We start from the raw sequence: 22311 nt of genomic DNA on the forward strand, positions 1-22311 counted from the left end.
GGAGATATTGGGCAATCCTATGTCCATCCTGTGGACAACAGGAGATATTGTCTGGGGTCTGTAACATGGATTTGATAATTCCAACTGTCTGCTTTTAGCAGTGTGTGATAACACATGGTCGGATGGCTTGCCCTGCCCTAACATATGCACAATCATGGTTCAATATCACTTCACTGGAGTACCCAAATGTTTCTGGTTTACCTGCAAAAAATTCAACTTTTTTTAAACAAAATTGGGAAATAGTATAGGTCATGTACAGCATTCCAGTCATGCACCAAGCACACACCAAGGATTGTTTAGTAGGTGGCCCCATGTTGGGTACAGTTCTCTCCCTAAAACTACAGGAAAGGCACTCCATTCTCACACATTGGATACTTCTTGCACTTTCATTCTTACACGTAACAAATCTCCCACAGGCAGACAGTTCGCAAAGACCATATGGATAGAGAGGCATTTTGTCTTATTTTTTTTAATTTTTTTTTTTTACAAAACTGATATGCAGATTTAATAAACTATCTAACAGTATTGTCAAGGGAGTTGGGCAAAATTTTCAGATAATTATATTTGGCCCCATTTCACATGAAAATATCCTTTATGACTTAGAGTACATTCTTGGTGTATATATTTTAATGTATTACTCACATTCTGCCTTTTAAATAAAATATGCTGAACTTGAAGTATCCTCCATGAATCTTTGATGTAACTAAGAATATCTGATTCTTCCACTCCCCAGTGCCCCCAGGGCCTGCTTAGGTATTTGAAGCTGTTTCTTGCTACATAAAACATCCCAGACTGATTTTTTGGGCTGTCTTTTTAAGTTGTAACATACTTTGTTTCTTGGAGCCACTCTTGGTGTTTTCATTGTGTTGATTTCTGGTGGCCTTGCTCCTGAATATTTTCTAGGTTAAGCCTTGCATTGCTGTGATAGGTGATTATTTTATACTTACTGGCACACAGCAGGACATTTATATGTATCCACATTTATGGCTATCTTGATAGTTCATTATTTTACCCCTAATACACAGAAAAATCTACTTTTATGTTTGCAGAACAAAACTTGGAGATGTGAGTTCTGGTGGTTTCAGGCTCACATATTTGTGGCCCTGTGTGACATGTTGGGCAGGATTTAAAAATTGTACTAATAAAATTTAAAAGAGCTACAGGTAACACACTTCAAAAAGTAGATATGCAAATGACAAGGATCCAATACATTGCATTTATACCTACAGTCACAGATGATTTAATTAATGACAATTCAACTCTCTTCAGGAGCCAGTGAGTAATATAAATGTGTGAATGAGCCAAGGTTAAGATTGCAGGGAGTAAATGAAACCAGGAGTGCGTGCTCCTCCTAATAATACAGATACCTTTAGAATTCGTGCTGGCTCAGGCAAACACATCTCCAAGTCTAATATGGCCTCTGGAGCATTATAATTTTATTTTTTAGGCTATCTCCGTCACTGGTTTGCTTGGTTTTTTTTGTTGTTTTTTTTTTCATTTAAGGGCAACATAACGTCATTTGCCCTTATATGGGCAAGATCAACTGAAGAGCTTTTTCTTTTTGAATGTTCTGGTAGAATTTTATTCTGGAAGTGATCTTCCTTTGAAAGTGTGAAACAGTATATAGTTAACATAATATGGTGGAAATGCTCTGATAATTGTTTTAGTTCTTCTGCAGTTTGGGGGATGTTCATGACACTCAGGGAGGGAGGAATATGGTAGGTGATTCTGAACAAGGGCCCCAGAGTCAGATTGCAGAGGTTCGCATCCCTTCTCCTCTAGTTCCCAGCTGGACAATCCTGGTCACATGTGCTGTCCTTCCTGAGACTGGGGATTTCTTCATCTGTAAAGTAGGATGGGAGGCCAGGGATGGTAGCTCACACCTGGAATGCCAGCCAAGGCGGGAGGACCACATGAAGTCAGGAGTTTGAGATCAGCCTGGTCAACAAAGTGAGACCCTGTTGCTACAAAAAATATATATATTGTTTTTTAATTAGCCAGATATGTATGTGCCCACCTGTAGTCCCAGCTACTCAGGAGGCTGAGGTGGGGAGGATCACTGAACCAGGAGGGCCATGACTGCAGTGAGCCATAATCGCACAACTGCACTGCAGCCTAGGTGACAGAGTGAGACCCTATCTCAGGAAAAAAAAAAAAAAAAGTATGATGGGAGCAGTGCCTACTTCACAGAATTGGTCTGAGGATTACATGAGACAAAGGAAAATCTCACAACAGTGCATGGCAAATAATAAAAGCTCAACATATGATGGTTATCACCATTATCATCATTATAGCATTATATTTGACCTTGTAACTAATGTATTTTCTTTATTCCCTGTGATTCTAGTATTTTCTAGTAGCCTCTGGGATCGGCACCCAATTAATCAAAGGCATTCATTGTTCCCAGGAGGAAGGTGGGTAAAACCTACAACAAAGACATCAATTAAAGTGCTAAATTAATTTCTGTCCCTCTCTAACATAAATAACAAACTAGAAAGCAAGGCATTCATTTGCAGGAGGCTGGCTTTGTTAAGAGAGACAAAGATTTGTGTTTCCAAAGAGTGGAAACACTGGAGAGTGGAGCACTGGAGGCTTTGGGCATGCAGTAAGTCACAGGGAGAGGAAGAATGCACACGTGTGTGAACAGTTTCCTTCTACACTGAGGACAGACAGCAGCCGTCCCTGGAGGGCTGGAGGGAGGATGGAAAAGAAAGGAGAGAGCAAAGGCATTTAGACACCAATAAAACGGTGACTCACTGCCCCCGCCATCCCATACCTCATCCCCAGCATCTACCCCCAGAAAGAGGCAATATTGAACCCCCAAGTTTGTTCTGTGTATTCAAAACTATGGGAAACCCATGCCCCAATTCCTGTATAGAGCTCTAGGAGAGCAGTTTCAGAGTGGACGGTGTAATACCATAAACCACAGTAGAGAAAAATAGCTGCTTCTCAGATTTCAGACACAGGAAGAACATGCATGGATGTCTAGGTGTGTGTGTGAAGGAGGAGGGTTTCGTAAGGTTGAATTCTGACCTGACTGTATTTCAAACCAGAAGCGATTGAGTTTTGTTGAACTGGCAAGGTTGTTTTTCTACCACTGGGCCAAAATAGGGCTTGCAGTTTGATTAGCATAAAAATAAAGGAAGTTACCAATCTGAGTCTAATGAATGTTTAAAATGCTTCCCCTTTTATTACGATCTATTCATTTATTTCCAGGAAGGTGTTTTTTGCTTTGCTTCCCTGTGCTCTGGATTGCTGGCTGCTGGCTCTAGTTGTTAAGGAAACAAGATCATGACCCTGAAACTTTTAGACACTCAACCAACTCTGTGCATCTGTTTTTTCTCTGCCATGATCTGCTGTCTGTATTTTGCAGCCACATGGAAAGAGCAATGTTTTAAACCTTCATTAGTGCTATGGATCAATTCTGGCTTGGATTCTCATTTGGAATTGATTCCCCTTGGGCAGGAATGTGGGTGCTATATCACTCCCTGAGCATGTCAGTAAACATCCTCCCTGTCAGCATTGCTATTCAATCATGTCTTGTCCAGCACCCTGCAGGTACAAGAGATCAAAGAGCCTTACATTTGGCCATTTTCTAGGAAGCCACACTTTTATACATTAAGTCAAATTCTCAGGTATCTCTTGGTTTTGCTCAATTCTCACCTCTCAAGCCGACATATATTTTCTAAAATTAAATCTTCCAGAGACTTATCTGTAAAAATATTTTCTTAAGAAATATTTTTCATTTTATGGAAGAAGAAATATCAACTTAGAACTACTTTGTGACAGCATCCAGGCTGGGTGTGATGGCTCACGCCTGTAATCACTTTGAGTGGCTGAGGCAGGAGGATTGCTTGAGCCCAGGAGTTCAAGACCAGCCTCCTAGGAAACATAGTGAAACTCTATCTCTACCAAAAAAAAAAAAAATACAAAAATTAGCTGGGTGTGGTGGCACATGCCTGTAGTCCAGCTACTCAGGAGGCTGAGGTAGTAGGATCACTTGAGCCCAGGACACTGAGGCTGCTGTAAGCTGTGATTGTACTACTGCAGCCCAGCCTGGGCAACAGAGGGAGACCCTGTCTCAAAAATTAAAAAAAAAAAAAAAGAGAGTAAGAGCATCCATTTTTGACAGGCACACATTTACTGCTTGGCCCCCATAGCCATGTGGGAGCTAAGGCTCCAGTTGGGGGATCTGTGCTGGCAGTGGCCTGAGCTGGATATTTCACTGACCGGTCCTTATGTAATCATCCAGTGGGTTCTTTCTGCCCACTGCACAGACAAAATCAATTCATTGAGATCATGGCATTGCAGTAAAGATGGAGTTTAATCCATGGGAGGCCAGCCAACAGGGAAACAGAGCTATTACTTAAATCAGTCTCCCTGAAGGCTTGGAGTTCAGGTTTTTCAAGGAAAGTTTGGTGGGCAGGGGGCTACGGAATAGGTGCTGCTGATTGGTTGAAGAAGCAATCGTAGGTGTGGAAAATGGTCCCATGCGCTGAGTCTACCTCTGAGTGGGGCCATAGGACTGACTGAGTCATGAGGGTCCATGTGGAGACAGCCAGTCATCAGAAACTCAGAAAAAACATCTCAGAAAAACATCTCAAAAGGCCAATCTTAGGTTCTACAAATAGTGCTGTTATCTATAGGAGGAATTGGAGAAGTTACAAACCTTGTGACCTCTGGAACAATGGTTAGTCATTGTTTAATTACACCTACATCTTCGCAGATTTCAGGCCCCTCTCTCATGATCCTAACCTTGTGGCTTTTCTTTAGTTTTACAAAGGCAGTTTAGTTTTCGGAAGGGTTATTACCATCTTTACTTTAAGGTTAAACTATAAATTAAATTCCTTCCAAAGTTAGCTTGGCCTATGCCCAGAGATGACTGAGGAAAGCTCTGAAGTTACAAGCAAGATGGAATCAACTATGTCAGATTTCTCTTGCTGTCATAATTTTGCAAAGGCGGTTTCACTGTTGTCTAATACCCAAGTCCTCTCAAGGTCTCAGTCCAGATGGATTTGGAATACAGGATCACTGCAATCCAGTTCTGCTTCATCTTCTCCTCCAAGGCACTGAGTTATTTCACGTGCATAGGGCATCAAAGCAGCTTATTAACGTGGTGTATAAGTAGAAAGAAAAATAGACTAGGAAATCCAGAAGAAAATCATGTTATATCTTTTGAAATTCGTATTCATTCCCAAACATGAATGCCAGCATTTGCTCATGTGCTGGCCAACTAATGGAAACCAAAAATGGAATAAAAAATAACAATGTCTAAGGCTTTCAGACTATCCCATATTAACTTATCTTGAGGTAGAATTTTATTGTTTCTGACCTGCTGCTCCTACTAGTACCATAAACTTTCAGATTTAAATTTACAGAAAACATCAATTGCATGATTGTCCCAAAGTACTTGTCCTCTCCCGTTCTTGCCCTCTGCAACTCTTAGTTGTATTCATAATGTTAACTTACCAGTTTCCAAAATTCCTTTTTCAACTGGATAGGACTATATGAAAAAAAAACCTAATGTGTAAATATGGTGAGAAAAATCTAAGGATGAAAGTAAAATTCAGAGAGGAAATTTCAATGCCCCTCATACAATGAAACCTTTTCTACCTGAAATTTCTGTATCCAAATCTAATCTGTGGACGCTCTCCAGAGCAGCCTCTGGAGCAGCATTGAACTTTCTGGAATGAAGGAAATGTTCTAAAACTGACCTGTCCAATATAGCAACCATTAGCCACGTGTGGCTATTAAACACTTGAAATGTGGCTGATGTGAGTGAGGAACTGCTTTTTTATTTAATTTCAGGTAATTAAAATTTCAATCTTTTAATTTAAATAGCCATGTATGATATAAGAAATATATATTTTGGTCTTCTTTCCCCATTTCTTGGCACATAGCTCTTAAAACCCTTGCAATCTCTGAAGTAATCATGTCTTTCTATACACTAATTAGATGACTGGTGTCTGGGGGCCCTGGACAGCCTCAGAATAGCGGGATGGGTGCCAGGGAATCCAACCACATGATTAGAGAGTTGGAACTTTAAGCTCCAATCCACCCGCCTCTGGAAGGGAAGAGGGCCTAAAGGTTGAGTTGATCCCAGTGCTCAACGATTTGATTAATTACGCCCACAAGATGAAGCTTTCATAAAAACCCAAAAGGATGGGGTTTGAAACGCTTCTGGGTTGGTGAATGCGTGGAGGTGCTGTGAAAGACAGTGGCCCAGAGAGGTCATGGAAGCTCCTCATCCCTTCTCCCGTACCTCGCCCAATGTGTCTCTTCCCTCTGGCTGTACCTAAATTGTATTCTTTGTAATAAACTGGTAATCTTGTAAGTAAACTGTTTTCCTGAGTTCCGTGAGCTGCCTTTGCCAGAGGGGACCTGTTATTATTAGCTAAGTCATACGGAAGTTATGGGCAACCTGGGGCTCACTACTTGTGATTGACATCTGAAGTGGGGGACCATCTTGGGGGACTGAGTCCTTAACCTGTGGGATCAGATGCTGTCTCCTGGTAGATGGTGTCAGAATTGAGTTAAATTGTAGGACATCCAGTTGGTGTCCTCAGAGAATTGGAGAATTGCTTGTCATAGGAAAAAGCTCTACACATTTTGGTGACCAGAAGTGTTGTGGTGGTATAGAAGAGAAAATACTGGTTTTCCCCCTAAAACCATGAGGCTAGTAGCTGCCATTTTTGACAGCACTACTGCGGAGGATTTTACTTTTAAGGTTAGAAAGAGCAAAGCTCCAAGGGGCTGGGAGGGAAGAGGCCCCAGCACCAGGCCTAGGCATAAGGTAAGCCACTACATTTGACCTTGCTGGTGACTCTGGAGCTTCTGAGAATCCCCAAAGCTGACAGTGGGAGAATGGAAATGGGCTAAGATGCCCTTTATGAATCTCTTCCAGGCTCATGAGAATTCTGTTTTATTCATTGTGTAATTGTAGTTTCTCCCTTCCTCCAGACATTTTTCTCATTTGGAGAAGTGTTGGTTGCTAGGAGACTGAACTGCCTTTTCAAGGAGAGTACTTTAGAGAGAAACAATTCACATGATTTTCTTCTTTTATAAAATGAAAATTTATAAAATATTTGCAATGCATAGTGAAAAAGTCAAGCTTTTACATTTCTTTGTATATTTGTTTTAGCAATCATAGAACTTTTCAATTACTTTTCCCACTGCTTCACACTACAAGAAAGAAAACAAAAACTGACTGCCCTTTCTGTAGTATTTCTTAAGAAAAAATAACATTCCCAGGCTTGTTTCCAGAAATGGTGAGGTGATATCTATCCTGCTTACCTCACAAGGGAGCTGGGAGTGAGAATCAAAAATAATGACATTTATAATGGAAATGGAAATTGCAAAGCACCATGCACCAGAAATAAATCAGTATTGCACCCAACAGCTCATAGTTTTATCCAACTACTTATTCTTACCATGATTTTCATAAACTTACAAAATCATGCAGTCTGAACACATCATTTAATAAATAAAAGAGCCACGACTTGGAGAAATGAATAGGTCTCTTAGGTTTCTAACTTCCAGACAAAGATGCCATTATACTGCAATGACTTCTCAGAGAATGTGAACAAAACTCCTTTAAATGTTTGACTAGCTCTTGTAATCACTGTCAACAACATTTAAACCTTGGATAGGGAGTAGTCAGCATGAAACGACGTTTCCTCTCTAACTCACCTAATACGATGCCTGGCACACAGTAGGTGCTCATTAAAGAGTAGTTGTTAATAATGATGATAATATCCTAGCTAATAAGGATCTTTTCTTTCAAATTTCTTGGCCCCTGCTTTAAAAATCCAGCTGTAGTAATTTTTTTATTGACCAACTGCAAAATTCTTTAATGTTTGAAAAATTTGCCTATGTTAATTGACAGTTTGAAGCAAAAGAGCTTTCTTTCTTTGTATATATGAGCAGCAGAAGAGCCACCAAAGAGGAGACTAGGAACAAATTATTTTACAAAGAAATATTTTGGCCAGGCGTGGTGGCTCATGCCTGTAATCTCAACACTCTGGGAGGCTGAGGCAGGAGGATCATTTGAGCCTAGAATCCCAAGACCAGCCTGGGTAACATAATGAGACTGTCTCTACGAAAAACAAACAAACAAACAAACAAACAATCTGGGCATGTTGGCACACACCTGTAGTCCCAGCTACATGGGAGGCTGAGGTGGGAGAAATGCTTGAGCCTGGGTGTTTGAGGCTGCCGTGAGTCGTGTTCACACCACTGCACTCTAGCTTGGGAGCCTGGCCAACAGAGTGAGACTCTGTGTCAAGAAAAAAAAAAGGAAAGAATTTATAATGTAAGAATAATATGGTTGGAAGAACCTATTTGATAATTATCATAGATGCTATATTTTTTCAGGTTACCCATGGCTTTTGTGGAGCCCATACTCCTTAGAAAGAGTTCAGCACAGGAGAGCAACCCACTGGTCCTCTTTTGTTAGATGAGCTAGTATTTTAAAAGTACTTACATGTAGACAAGCTCCTCAGGGTGACAACTACCTTACAAACAGCATCCCACAAGCACACAAAGCCAATTTCATACTTCCCCAATGTCTCCAGACCTGCCTAGGGTCTCTACCATGACTGGGCATTAGAACTACCCAGCGAACTTTAAAAAACATTGATGTCCGAGCCCAGATCAATGGGTCCCTGTTTCTGGGAGGTGAGGCAGGTCTAGGCAGCTTTTAAAACTCCCTGGGTGGATCTAATGTGAAGCCAGAGTTAAGAATGAAGTCCTTAAGCTGTTCTGACTCCAGGTTTCTTTGATCTAAACCAAACACTTGTAGGTCCACAGCACTAGCTAAAAGAACTGAGAGATCAAAAGTTTCTCTGCCCCATCTGAAATTGCCGACATCAGATCCTCACTGAATCTCCTGCGCTCCTAATTCTGCTCCTCTCTCTCCTCCTTTTTCTCCCTGCCTTACTCTTTCCCTTTGTCCCGTGCTTTCTTTTCTCCCTTGCTCTCATCTCCTTTTCTCTCTCCTTACTCTCTCAGTTCTGCTTTGAGAAATCTTCCCCCTCAATATGTCCTTTGATCCCTTTCACTTTCTTCCTTTCTGATAGTTTATCTCAGGAATCCACCTTTCTTATTTTTCATTTATTGGTCCATTTTTGTTTCATTTGTGAGCCAAACTAAAAGATTGTGTGTGTGGTGAGGGAAGAGCAGGAATGTTGGAGGGCAACAATCCAGACATACACATAAAAACATTGAAAAGAAAAAAGTTCAAAAGGAATCAATGCCACCAACTTTCAAAGCACTTGAAAGCAGCCACAAGTCCCATTCCAAATCTCCCTATCCTCCTCTAATTAGACTTTCCTTTCCTTAATCACCAGCATTCAAGAAAACAAAAAACAAAACAAAACAAAAAAGCCCACAATTTTGTTTTTAATGTAATTTGATGCTCTTCTCTTTTAATTAAGGGTACTACAACACCACTGTGCTAGTCTTGGCTGCTTTCAGTATTCATTTCTCCAGTTCAGTGGCTGAATGCCTGCCACCATGGTGGCTGTGAGAGCTGCAGATTGAGAAATTTAAGATCTTAAGGAAAAACTGTTTGGAGGTCATCAAGATTGAGAGTAAAACCATTAGTAATGATAAGTTCTATACCATGAATTTCCATTTGACATCTCTTGCTCTCTGGAATCTCTTGAGGATCTCCCACATAGGCCATTTTAGTGAGGTGCTCATAAATCTGTTTAGCATTGTTGAAGATAAAACGCAGACTAAAATGTGTCTGTACTACCATCCCAAGTGCCCCACATATTCGATAGTTTCACTTAGCGAGTGTTTGTGCTTATCTCTTCCTCCACTGTCCTCAGTCCTCTGTGCTGGAATTATTCTCCAGTTGTCACATTTGCTCCAGGAACAGCCGTCTGAGACTGCAGCTCACATTCTGTGCTCATTTTTGCCATCCCTGTCTATTTCTCCCATTACCTCATTTAACCCTGGAAAGAGTGACTTAAAACTTACTCAATAAAAACCTAATTCCTTGGATTGTTGTAAACATATACAGAGAAGACTTCAGTATGCTAGGATTTTTAAATAATATATAAAAGAAAAAAGGGGAAGAGTCAGACTGGTTCAGGTTCCCTGGGCTTTTGCCAACTGACCTAGGAACCCAGACACAAGAATGGGAATGTTTCTGGAAAATGCTTCCTGAGTTCCAAACAACGAACTTACAGCAAATATAGGGCATAAAGTCAGCATACAGCTATTCAGTCAATAATTGCTGTTCTGGGAGTTGTGAATTGAGGACTGCCTAACGTGATGGGAATCCAAGTGTGCTGTTTGAATAAATAAGACAATTTTGGCTTGTAAAGCCTTCTTAGCCTGTGGGGGATGCTTAAATGGTGCTGGCTAAGATTATTTGGAGAATCAACACTGACGGCCTTGGGGATGAGAGAAGTCAAAGGAGAAGGACCATACCAGGGAAGTGGATGGGTTCCAACAGTTTCCACCTCCCTAGTGTGGGCCCTTGCTGCTGCTGTCACCCTGTCTCAGACTTCCTTGTTGCCAACAAAAACTAATAATAACCTGACTCCTCTCAGGAAACCAAAAGATAAAGGAAAACAAATAAAGCAGGATTCAATGAGCTAAGGATCAAATGTTTAAGAACAATAATCTTTCAAACTAACTGGTTAATAATAGATGCAACAAATAAAAAATAAGCAAACATGATGAAAAAAGCAAAAGTAATATTTTTTTTTCTTTTTTATTCTTTTTATTATTATTATTATTATTATTATTATTATTATTATTATTATACTTTAGGCTCTATGGTACATGTGCGCAATGTGCAGGTAAGTTACATATGTATACATGTGCCATGCTGGTGCGCTGCACCCACCAAACTCGTCATCTAGCATTAGGTATATCTCCCAATGCTATCCCTCCCCCCTCCCCCCACCCCACAACAATCCCTGAAGTGTGATGTTCCCCTTCCTGTGACCATGTGTTCTCATTGTTCAATTCCCACCTATGAGTGAGAATATGCGGTGTTTGGTTTTTTGTTCTTGCGATAGTTTACTGAGAATGATGATTTCCAATTTCATCCATGTCCCTACAAAGGACATGAACTCATCATTTTTTATGGCTGCATAGTATTCCATGGTGTATATGTGCCACATTTTCTTAATCCAGTCTATCATTGTTGGACATTTGGGTTGGTTCCAAGTCTTTGCTATTGTGAATAATGCTGCAATAAACATACGTGTGCATGTGTCTTTATAGCAGCATGATTTATAGTCCTTTGGGTATATACCCAGTAATGGGATGGCTGGGTCAAATGGAATTTCTAGTTCTAGATCCCTGAGGAATCGCCACACTGACTTCCACAAGGGTTGAACTAGTTTACAGTCCCACCAACAGTGTAAAAGTGTTCCTATTTCTCCACATCCTCTCCAGCACCTGTTGTTTCCTGACTTTTTAATGATTGCCATTCTAACTGGTGTGAGATGGTATCTCATTGTGGTTTTGATTTGCATTTCTCTGATGGCCAGTGATGGTGAGCATTTTTTCATGTGTTTTTTGGCTGCATAAATGTCTTCTTTTGAGAAGTGTCTGTTCATGTCCTTTGCCCACTTTTTGATGGGGTTGTTTGTTTTTTTCTTGTAAATTTGTTGGAGTTCATTGTAGATTCCGGATATTAGCCCTCTGTCAGATGAGTAGGTTGCAAAAATTTTCTCCCATTTTGTAGGTTGCCTGTTCACTCTGATGGTAGTTTCCTTTGCTGTGCAGAAGCTCTTTAGTTTAATTAGATCCCATTTGTCAATTTTGGCTTTTGTTGCCATTGCTTTTGGTGTTTTAGACATGAAGTCCTTGCCCATGCCTATGTCCTGAATGGTAATGCCTAGGTTTTCTTCTAGGGTTTTTATGGTTTTAGGTCTAACATTTAAGTCTTTAATCCATCTTGAATTGATTTTTGTATAAGGTGTAAGGAAGGGATCCAGTTTCAGCTTTCTACATATGGCTAGCCAGTTTTCCCAGCACCATTTATTAAATAGGGAATCCTTTCCCCATTTCTTGTTTTTGTCAGGTTTGTCAAAGATCAGATAGTTGTAGATATGTGACATTATTTCTGACGGCTCTGTTCTGTTCCATTGATCTATATCTCTGTTTTGGTACCAGTACCATGCTGTTTTGGTTACTGTAGCCTTGTAGTATAGTTTGAAGTCAGGTAGTGTGATGCCTCCAGCTTTGTTCTTTTGGCTGAGGATTGACTTGGCGATGCGGGCTCTTTTTTGGTTCCATATGAACTTTAAAGTAGTTTTTTCCAATTCTGTGAAGAAAGTCATTGGTAACTTGATGGGGATGGCATTGAATCTGTAAATTACCTTGGGAAGGATGGCCATTTTCATGATATTGATTCTTCCTACCCATGAGCATGGAATGTTCTTCCCTTTGTTTGTATCCTCTTTTATTTCCTTGAGCAGTGGTTTGTAGTTCTCCTTGAAGAGGTCCTTCACATCCCTTGTAAGTTGGATTCCTAGGTATTTTATTCTCTTTGAAGCAATTGTGAATGGTAGTTCACTCATGATTTGGCTCTCTGTTTGTCTGTTATTGATGTATAAGAATGCTTGTGATTTTTGTACATTGATTTTGTATCCTGAGACTTTGCTGAAGTTGCTTATCAGCTCAAGGAGATTTTGGGCTGAGACAATGGGGTTTTCTAGATATACTATCATGTCATCTGCAAACAGGGACAATTTGACTTCCTCTTTTCCTACTTGAATACCCTTGATTTCCTTCTCCTGCCTAATTGCCCTGGCCAGAACTTCCAACACTATGTTGAATAGAAGTGGTGAGAGAGGGCATCCCTGTCTTGTGCCAGTTTTCAAAGGGAATGCTTCCAGTTTTTGCCCATTCAGCATGATATTGGCTGTGGGTTTGTCATAAATAGCTCTTATTATTTTGAGATACGTCCCATCAATACCTAATTTATTGAGAGTTTTTAGCATGAAGGGTTTTTGAATTTTGTCAAAGGCCTTTTCTGCATCTATTGAGATAATCATGTGGTTTTTGTCTTTGGTTCTGTTTATATGCTGGATTACATTTATTGATTTGCGTATATTGAACCAGCCTTGCATCCCAGGGATGAAGGCCACTTGATCATGGTGGATAAGCTTTTTGATGTGCTGCTTGATTCTGTTTGCCAGTATTTTATTGAGGATTTTTGCATCAATGTTCATCAAGGATATTGGTCTAAAATTCTCTTTTTTTGTTGTGTCTCTGCCAGGCTTTGGTATCAGGATGATGCTGGCCTCATAAAATGAGTTAGGGAGGATTCCCTCTTTTTCTATTGATTGGAATAGTTTCAGAAGGAATGGTACCAGCTCCTCCTTGTACCTCTGGTAGAATTCGGCTGTGAACCCATCTGGTCCTGGACTTTTTTTGGTTGGTAAGCTATTGATTATTGCCACAATTTCAGCTCCTGTTATTGGTCTATTCAGAGATTCAACTTCTTCCTGGTTTAGTCTTGGGAGGGTGTATGTGTTGAGGAATTTATCCATTTCTTTTAGATTTTCTAGTTTATTTGCATAGAGGTGTTTGTAGTATTCTCTGATGGTAGTTTGTATTTCTGTGGGATCGGTGGTGATATCCCCTTTATCATTTTTTATTGCATCTATTTGATTCTTCTCTCTTTTTTTCTTTATTAATCTTGCTAGCGGTGTATCAATTTTGTTGATCCTTTCAAAAAACCAGCTCCTGGATTCATTTATTTTTTGAAGGGTTTTTTGTGTCTCTATTTCCTTCAGTTCTGCTCTGATTTTAGTTATTTCTTGCCTTCTGCTAGCTTTTGAATGTGTTTGCTCTTGCTTTTCTAGTTCTTTTAATTGTGATGTTAGGGTGTCAATTTTGGATCTTTCCTGCTTTCTCTTGTGGGCATTTAGTGCTATAAATTTCCCTCTACACACTGCTTTGAATGCATCCCAGAGATTCTGGTATGTTGTGTCTTGGTTCTCGTTGGTTTCAAAGAACATCTTTATTTCTGCCTTCATTTCGTTATGTACCCAGTAGTCATTCAGGAGCAGGTTGTTCAGTTTCCATGTAGATGAGTGGTTTTGAGTGAGATTCTTAATCCTGAGTTCTAGCTTGATTGCACTGTGATCTGAGAGATAGTTTGTTATAATTTCTGTTCTTTTACATTTATTGAGGAGAGCTTTACTTCCAAGTATATGGTCAATTTTGGAATAGGTGTGGTGTGGTGCTGAAAAAAATGTATATTCTGTTGATTTGGGGTGGAGAGTTCTGTAGATGTCTATTAGGTCCGCTTGGTGCAGAGCTGAGTTCAATTCCTGGGTATCCTTGTTGACTTTCTGTCTCGTTGATCTGTCTAATGTTGACAGTGGGGTGTTAAAGACTCCCATTATTAATGTGTGGGAGTCTAAGTCTCTTTGTAGGTCACTCAGGACTTGCTTTATGAATCTGGGTGCTCCTGTATTGGGTGCCTATATATTTAGGATAGTTAGCTCTTCTTGTTGAATTAATCCCTTTACCATTATGTAATGGCCTTCTTTGTCTCTTTTGATCTCGGTTGGTTTAAAGTCTGTTTTATCAGAGACTAGGATTGCAACCCCTGCCTTTTTTTGTTTTCCATTTGCTTGGTAGATCTTCCTCCATCCTTTTATTTTGAGCCTATGTGTGTCTCTGCACGTGAGATGGGTTTCCTGAATACAGCACACTGATGAGTCTTGAGTCTTTATCCAATTTACCAGTCTGTGTCTTTTAATTGGAGCATTTAGTCCATTTACATTTAAAGTTAATATTGTTATGTGTGAATCTGATCCTGTCATTATGATGTTAGCTGGTTATTTTGCTTGTTAGTTGATGCAGTCTCTTCGTAGTCTTGATGGTCTTTACATTTCGGTATGATTTTGCAGTGGCTGGTACCGGTTGTGCCTTTCCATGTTTAGCGCTTCCTTCAGGAGCTCTTTTAGGGCAGGCCTGGTGGTGACAAAATCTCTCAGCATTTGCTTGTCTGTAAAGTATTTTATTTCTCCTTCACTTATGAAGCTTAGTTTGGCTGGATATGAAATTCTGGGTTGAAAATTCTTTTCTTTAAGAATGTTGAATATTGGCCCCCACTCTCTTCTGGCTTGTAGGGTTTCTGCCGAGAGATCCGCTGTTAGTCTGATGGGCTTCCCTTTGATGGTAACCCGACCTTTCTCTCTGGCTGCCCTTAACATTTTTTCCTTCATTTCAACTTTGGTGAATCTGACAATTATGTGTCTTGGAGTTGCTCTTCTCGAGGAGTATCTTTGTGGCGTTCTCTGTATTTCCTGAATCTGAATGTTGGCCTGCCTTGCTAGATTGGGGAAGTTCTCCTGGATAATATCCTGCCGAGTGTTTTCCAACTTGTTTCCATTCTCCCCATCACTTTCAGGTACACCAATCAGACGTAGATTTTGTCTTTTCACATAGTCCCACATTTCTTGGAGGCTTTGCTCATTTCTTTTTATTCTTTTTTCTCTAAACTTCCCTTCTTGCTTCATTTCATTCATTTCATCTTCCAGGGCTGATACCCTTTCTTCCATTTGATCGCATCGGCTCCTGAGGCTTCTGCATTCTTCACGTAGTTCTCGAGCCTTGGTTTTCAGCTCCATCAGCTCCTTTAAGCACTTCTCTGTATTGGTTATTCTAGTTATACATTCTTCTAAATTTTTTTCAAAGTTTTCAACTTCTTTGCCTTTGGTTTGAATATCCTCCCGTAGCTCGGAGTAATTTGATCGTCTGAAGCCTTCTTCTCTCAGCTCGTCGAAGTCATTCTCCGTCCAGCTTTGTTCCGTTGCTGGTGAGGAACTGCATTCCTTTGGAGGAGGAGAGGTACTCTGCTTTTTAGAGTTTCCAGTTTTTCTGCTCTGTTTTTTCCCCATCTTTGTGGTTTTATCTACTTTTGGTCTTTGATGATGGTGATGTACAGATGGGTTTTTGGTGTGGGTGTCCTTTCTGTTAGTTTTCCTTCTAACAGACAGGACCCTCAGCTGCAGGTCTGTTGGAGTACCTGGCCGGCCGTGTGAGGTGTCAGTCTGCCCCTGCTGGGGGGTGCCTCCCAGTAAGGCTGCTCGGGGGTCAGGGGTCAGGAACCCACTTGAGGAGGCAGTCAGCCCGTTCTCAGATCTCCAGCTGCGTGCTGGGAGAACCACTGCTCTCCTCAAAGCTGTCAGACAGGGCCATTTAAGTCTGCAGAGGTTACTGCTGTCTTTTTGTTTGTCTGTGCCCTGCCCGCAGAGGTGGAGCCTACAGAGGCAGGCAGGCCTCCTTGAGCTGTGGTGGGCTCCACCCAGTTCAACCTTCCAGGCTGCTTTGTTTACCTAAGGGAGCCTGGGCAATGGCGGGCTTGCTGTTTGATCTCAGACTGCTGTGCTAGCAATCAGCGAGACTCCGTGGGCATAGGACCCTCTGAGCCAGGTGTGGGCTATATTCTCCTGGGGCACTGTTTCCTAAGCCCGTCGGAAAAGCACAGTATTCGGGTGGGAGTGGCCCGATTTTCCAGGTGCCGTTTGTCACCCCTGGAAAGGGAACTCCCTGACCCCTTGCGCTTCCCGAGAGAGGCAATGCCTTGCCCCTGCTTCGGCTGGCGCATGGTGCACTCACCCACTGACCTGCGCCCACTCTCTGGCACTCCCTAGTGAGATGAACACGGTACCTCAGATGGAAATGCAGAAATCATCCGTCTTCTGCGTCGCTCGCGCTGGGAGCTGTAGACCGGAGCTGTTCCTACTCGGCCATCTTGGCTCACAAAAGTAATATTAAAAGAGCTCAAAGAATAACTGAAAGAATAAAATTTTAAATAATTCAGAGCACATTTAAATAAAAATACTGTAAAGAATAATTAGTATGGTGAAATAAACAAATCGTTATTAAATACCTATTTTTTCTTTTTTTTTTTTGAGACGGAGGTCCCCCAGGTTGGAGTACAGTGGTGTGATCTCGGCTCTCTGCAACGTCTGTCTCCCAGGTTCAACCAATTTTCTTGCATCAGCCTCCTGAATAGCTGGGACTATAGGCATGAGCAACCATGCCTGGGTAATTTTTTTTTTTTTTTTTTTTTTTTTTTGCATTTTTAGTAGAGATGGGGTTTCACCATGTTAGTCAGGCTGGTCTCAAACTCCTGACCTCAAATGATCCACTTGCCTCGGCCACCCAGATTGCTGGGATTACAGGTGTGAGCCGCTGCACCTGGCCAAATACCTAATATTTTGAAAGGAAAAATATTCTATATAAATTCAAACTCTGTTAATGGGTATTGTGCCAGAAATAGGCTATCAGTGTAAATATCAGCTACTAAATGCTTAAAGTATTCATTTGTTCACCAGCGTATATCAAGGAAACATTAGTCAGCCAGCTGAATTATGAAAATTCTCTCCCTATAATTAAATTATCATAGTACTAATGAAAACAAGTGTATACTTTTTATGCCTGCATGTCCTTAAACAAATGTCCACTTCTATCTAGCCAAACACTAAATGAATGTATTGTAAACATTGCATGAATTCTAAATCCCAAAGACCAATGCACGTAACAATTTCATTTTGCTTTTCAAGATAGCAAAAAGACTGAGAATAAGTCTCGCTCACCCATATGAATTTCCTATGCCGGCATTATTCCCGGGTTATCTAGAGTTGAATTGTTAATGCTATTTAATTTTAATAGCCTTCTCAATTTTAAATCCTACTTGCAGAATGTATACTCCATTTATGCTATTTCATGCTTGACTTGTCTACATACCTGGGGAAAATTTTTATTTTGATTTGCGTTCAGAATTAAAAAAAAATTCACAACTTGGAAACAACTAATATCTGAAAGCACAACCAAATAAACCTTCTCTCATTCATAGCACCCAGGAAAGCCAAGATTGGCATGAATGAATATGCCTTCCAAGCCTTGGCTTTTCTTGGGATCAAGAAGATTTTGCCTTGTATTTTTGCATGTACAGAAATAAAAACAAAAAGCACAAATATATATTCAATTTTCGCACTAAGTTTTCGGCTGCTTATACAACTTAGAAATATTTCTGTATGTATCCATCTTTCTATTGTTAGGTAGAGTCTAATGCCATGAAAGGAGCTATGCTGAGTGGAAGAACATCAACTATGTTTTTAATGGTCATTAAATGAAGTCTCAAAAGTGAAGATATCTAATCAAGTCCAATCCCTGGAACAATGTAGAAAAGATGGACCTAAGAAACTAAAATTGAAATGTCTTTTTCATGGATTTAGTGCAGATTCCCTTTAAGAAATTGATAAATTTCACTGTGGACTGGTTGCTAGGATACCCCTAAAAATCTATTAAAGTAAGCTCTTTCCTTTAAAGGACTGGGCAGGGTTTCCATTATTTCAAAATGACTTTGAAAATCATGATGGGTGTTCCATCTAACTGAATGAAACAGGTAAATGAATGGCCCTTAAGAAAAATAAATGACCATGAAGGTTCTAAAAAATAATTAGGCTCTCTCATAATGATATATTTAAAAGTTAGCTTTGTCAAGGAGATTCAGATTTTCAAACCTGAAAGGAAGAAATAAAAATCAAATGTGAAATGGAAAATGTGAAGTTCCTTGGGGGTAGTTAAAGGCCTACTGTTGTAGAAAGCAAGGGACAGAGTTTACATTTAAAGTGGGCATGTTGTTTGCCACTTATCATCTTAAACGTCATTTTTCTCTGGAACGAAAAGTAGCATGGGTACTTAAAACATTTCACATTTTGAATTTCTGTCAATTAGTGAAAATTTGGTAAGCGCTCTTACAGGAGTGTTCATATCCAGTTCTGTTACAAGGAAGGCAGGCTGGGGTAAAAAAGATGAATGAGTTCTAGAAAGGAAACTAGAAGCCTGACTCCTGAACTGAGGACACAGAGTGAATGTTCTTTGATATTTTGATATTTACATCTCTGGAAACTCATTACATATGGCTGCTTTCCTTATCTCTTTTTGTCAACTATGGATAAAAATTCTGAAATCAAGACTGATCCTGTATCACCAAAAATGGGAACTTTGATGTCAATACTACCCAAAGTAATCTACAAATTTAATGCAATTCCTATCAGAATCCCAATATTTTTGCTTAAGCAGAAAAAAATCCATCCTAAGACTCATATGAAATCTCAAGGGACCCAGAATAGCCAAAACAATCTTAAAAAGAACAACTTCAGAGGTTTCACACTTCCCAGTATCAAAATGTATTACAAAGATATAGTAATCAAAATAGTGTGGTACTGGCATAAAGGGACATATAGACCAATGGAACAGAATAGAAAGCCTAGAAATAAGTTATCCATATGTGGTCAAATGATTTTCAACAAGGCTGCCAAGACCAGTAAATGGGGAAAGGACAGTCTTTTCAACAAATGGCGTTGGGAAAACCAGATATCCACATGCAAAAGAATAAAGTTGGACCCGTAGGTAACACCATATACAAAAATTAACTCAAAATGGATTAAAAACTTAAATTGAAGAGCTAAAACTATAAAACTCTTAGAACACAACATCGGAGAAAAGCTTCATGACACTGGATTTGGCCATGATTTCTTGCACCTGACACCAAAAGCACAGGCAACAAAAGTACTAATAGATAAATTGGACTACATAAAAAGTAATCATTGTGCATCAAAAGACACAATAAACGGAATGAAATGGCAACGAATGAAATGGAAGAAAGTATTTGCAAATCATATATCTGGTAAGGGTTTAATATCCAGAATAGATAAGAGCTCCTACAACTTAACAATAAAAAAAAAACAAACATGATTTAAAAACGGACAAAGGACTTCAATAGAGATTTCTCCAAAGAAGACATACAAATGGACAATAAGCACATACAAATATGCTCAGCAGTACTAAACACCAGGGGAATGCAAATTAAAACCATGAGATACCATCTCATACCGATTAGGATGGCTACTATCAAGGGGAAAACAACAACAACAATAACAACAACAACCAAAAGTAAACAGGAGGTGCAGCACGTGGGAGTTACTACCGGAGCAGAATCCAGTTTGGAGTTGGAACCCTGGAGATGCCGAAGGAAACCCATCTTCCCTACCGCCCCCTAACGCACCGGCCTGCATGGAACGCAGTTGGAGGCTGCGCGGTACGTGTCCCATGGGGGCTTCTGCTCCGGGTCCTCCAGTCTCAGTGGCCGCTGCTGAGCCGACTCCCTCTGACTTTTTTTTTTTTTTTTTTTTTTTAGACGGAGTCTCGCTCTGTCGCCCATGCTGGAGTGCAGTGGCGCGATATCGGCTCACTGCAAGCTCCGCCTCCCGGGTTCATGCCATCCTCCTGCCTCAGCCTCTCGAGTAGCTGGGACTACATGCGCCTGCCACCACGCCTGGCTAATTTTGTGTGTGTGTTTTTAGTAGAGGCGGGGTTTCACCGTGTTAGCCAGGATGGTGTCGACCTCCTGACCTTGTGATCCGCCCGCCTCGGCCTCCCAAAGTGCTGGGATTACAGGCGTGAGCCACCGCGCTCGGTCCCCTCTGCCTTTTTAAGGACCCCTGTGCCACCCCCAAAGAAGGCTTCTGCTCTGCTGGAGCCCAGATGGAGGCTGGAGTGGCTGACCTCACTTGGATGGAGGAGAGAGTTATCATAGCGGCTTCTGATTCAGGTGCTGGTGAGTTGTGGGAGGTGGATGAGAACGAGCCACTTATCGTCAGCAAGTTCTGCAAGTATGAGCATGGCGACATTGTGTCTACCCTCAGTGCTCTCGGCTGTCAGCGGCAGCAAAGACTTCAGCATCAAGGATTGGGACCTTTCTCAGCAGGTGGCACTGAATTCATACCGATCTCATGTTGGGCAGGTCACCTGTGCTGCTGCCTCTCCCCTCAAGGACTCTGTGTTTCTTTCCTGCAGTGAGGACAGTAGAATTTTATTCGGCGATACTCTCTGTCCCAAGCCGACGTCACAGGTGGGCTGCAGTGCCTCTGGCTGCCTTCCCACCTCACTGGCTTGGCATCCTCAGCAAAGTGAAGTCTTCATCTTTGTGATGGGAATGGGACAGTCTCCCTTGTGGACACCAAGAGAGGGAGAGGTGCCCTTGGCTCAGCTGTACAAGACCAATGTGTCATTGGGCTGGTGTTTTCCTCACACCATGTTCCCTTCCCAGCCTCTTACAGCGAAGATGGCTCACTAGCTGTGCTGGACTCCAGCCTTTCTGAGGTGTTTAGAAGCCGAGGCCACAGTGACCTTGTGAGAGATGCTGCTTGATCCCCACTCAATCACTTTCTGCTTACCACAATGGGCTGGGACCATCAGGTCGTCTGCCACAAGTGCCCACAGAACCTCTCCCAGCCCCTGGACCTGAGAGCGTTGCTGAGTAGATTGGACTTAAGACAAACAGCAAGTCCCCCATGAGAGTCCACTTCTTTGCCCCTGTCCCCTCAGCTTGTGAGATAACACAGGAGCCTTCTGTAGTATGTTGAAACGTTAGATCTGTGCTATTAATTGGCATCGTCTCGCAGCCTGAAGGAGGCTGGATGCTGGGATCCTGTAGTCACAGGGAGGCAAAGCTTTCTTAAAAATGGGCATGCAGGTGCATCTGAGTGTGTGTGTGTAGGTTTTGGTGGGGAGGTGGGGCAGTGGGGGAGGGATTAAAAAAAATCTATCCCACATCTCCCCTGAACACCATCTCTCCCTCACTCCCCAAAAAAATTGACAGAAGGGTTTTATTCTTCCCATGTAGCCTTCTGAGAAATTGGCCATGTCTGGGTGGGTTATGGAATGTGGGCATCCCTAGGTTCCTGGAAGCAGCTCTTATGCTACTCATAGAGATGGGATTGATTTTATTTTTTTATAGCACTTAATTCACCATTATGGGAAATGCTTCCAATCACAAAAATTCAGCCCAGCTCGTTTTGAGGAAGAGGCAGGACATGTTATAGTTTTATACAACTCCTTGCCATTAAACTGAATCAGAAATCCTTTTTCTGGATGAATTAAAAATGTGGCCTGTGCCTGTCTAATGTCCACTCCTTTCTGCCCACTCCCTTCCTTCTGCTCCCTGCTGGTGTTGTGTATATGAAAGAGGAGTGTTTTTCTGTCATAGATGCCATAGAAGAAATTTTGTGGATGATGGAGAGCTTAAAGGCATTTCAATTATTAGAAAACTGACACAAACTGTTACGGAGAAATCTTTGCCACTTTTCCCACCCAAAACCAGTCTGGGGCCTGACCTCTTCTGCTCTCAGCCCCTTTCTCTGGATATAGAAAGTCTAAATGCAGTATGTATAGACTTCTAAAGTTTTAAAATTCAGCCTCAGGAAGAAAATCAGAAATACTGGCTGGTGAAATAAACAGTTGAGGCAT

The 22311-nt window shown here is 41.2% G+C and overlaps 1 pseudogene; it reads left to right on the forward strand.

Moving 5' to 3' along the window:
• The first annotated feature begins 19358 nt into the window (after positions 1–19358).
• LOC100462450 (methylosome protein WDR77-like) lies at positions 19359–21440 on the forward strand (annotated as a pseudogene).
• Positions 21441–22311: the final 871 nt, after the last annotated feature.

The sequence above is a fragment of the Pongo abelii genome, chromosome 3 (genome assembly GCF_028885655.2).
Source record: "Pongo abelii isolate AG06213 chromosome 3, NHGRI_mPonAbe1-v2.0_pri, whole genome shotgun sequence".
Classification (NCBI taxonomy): domain Eukaryota; kingdom Metazoa; phylum Chordata; class Mammalia; order Primates; family Hominidae; genus Pongo; species Pongo abelii.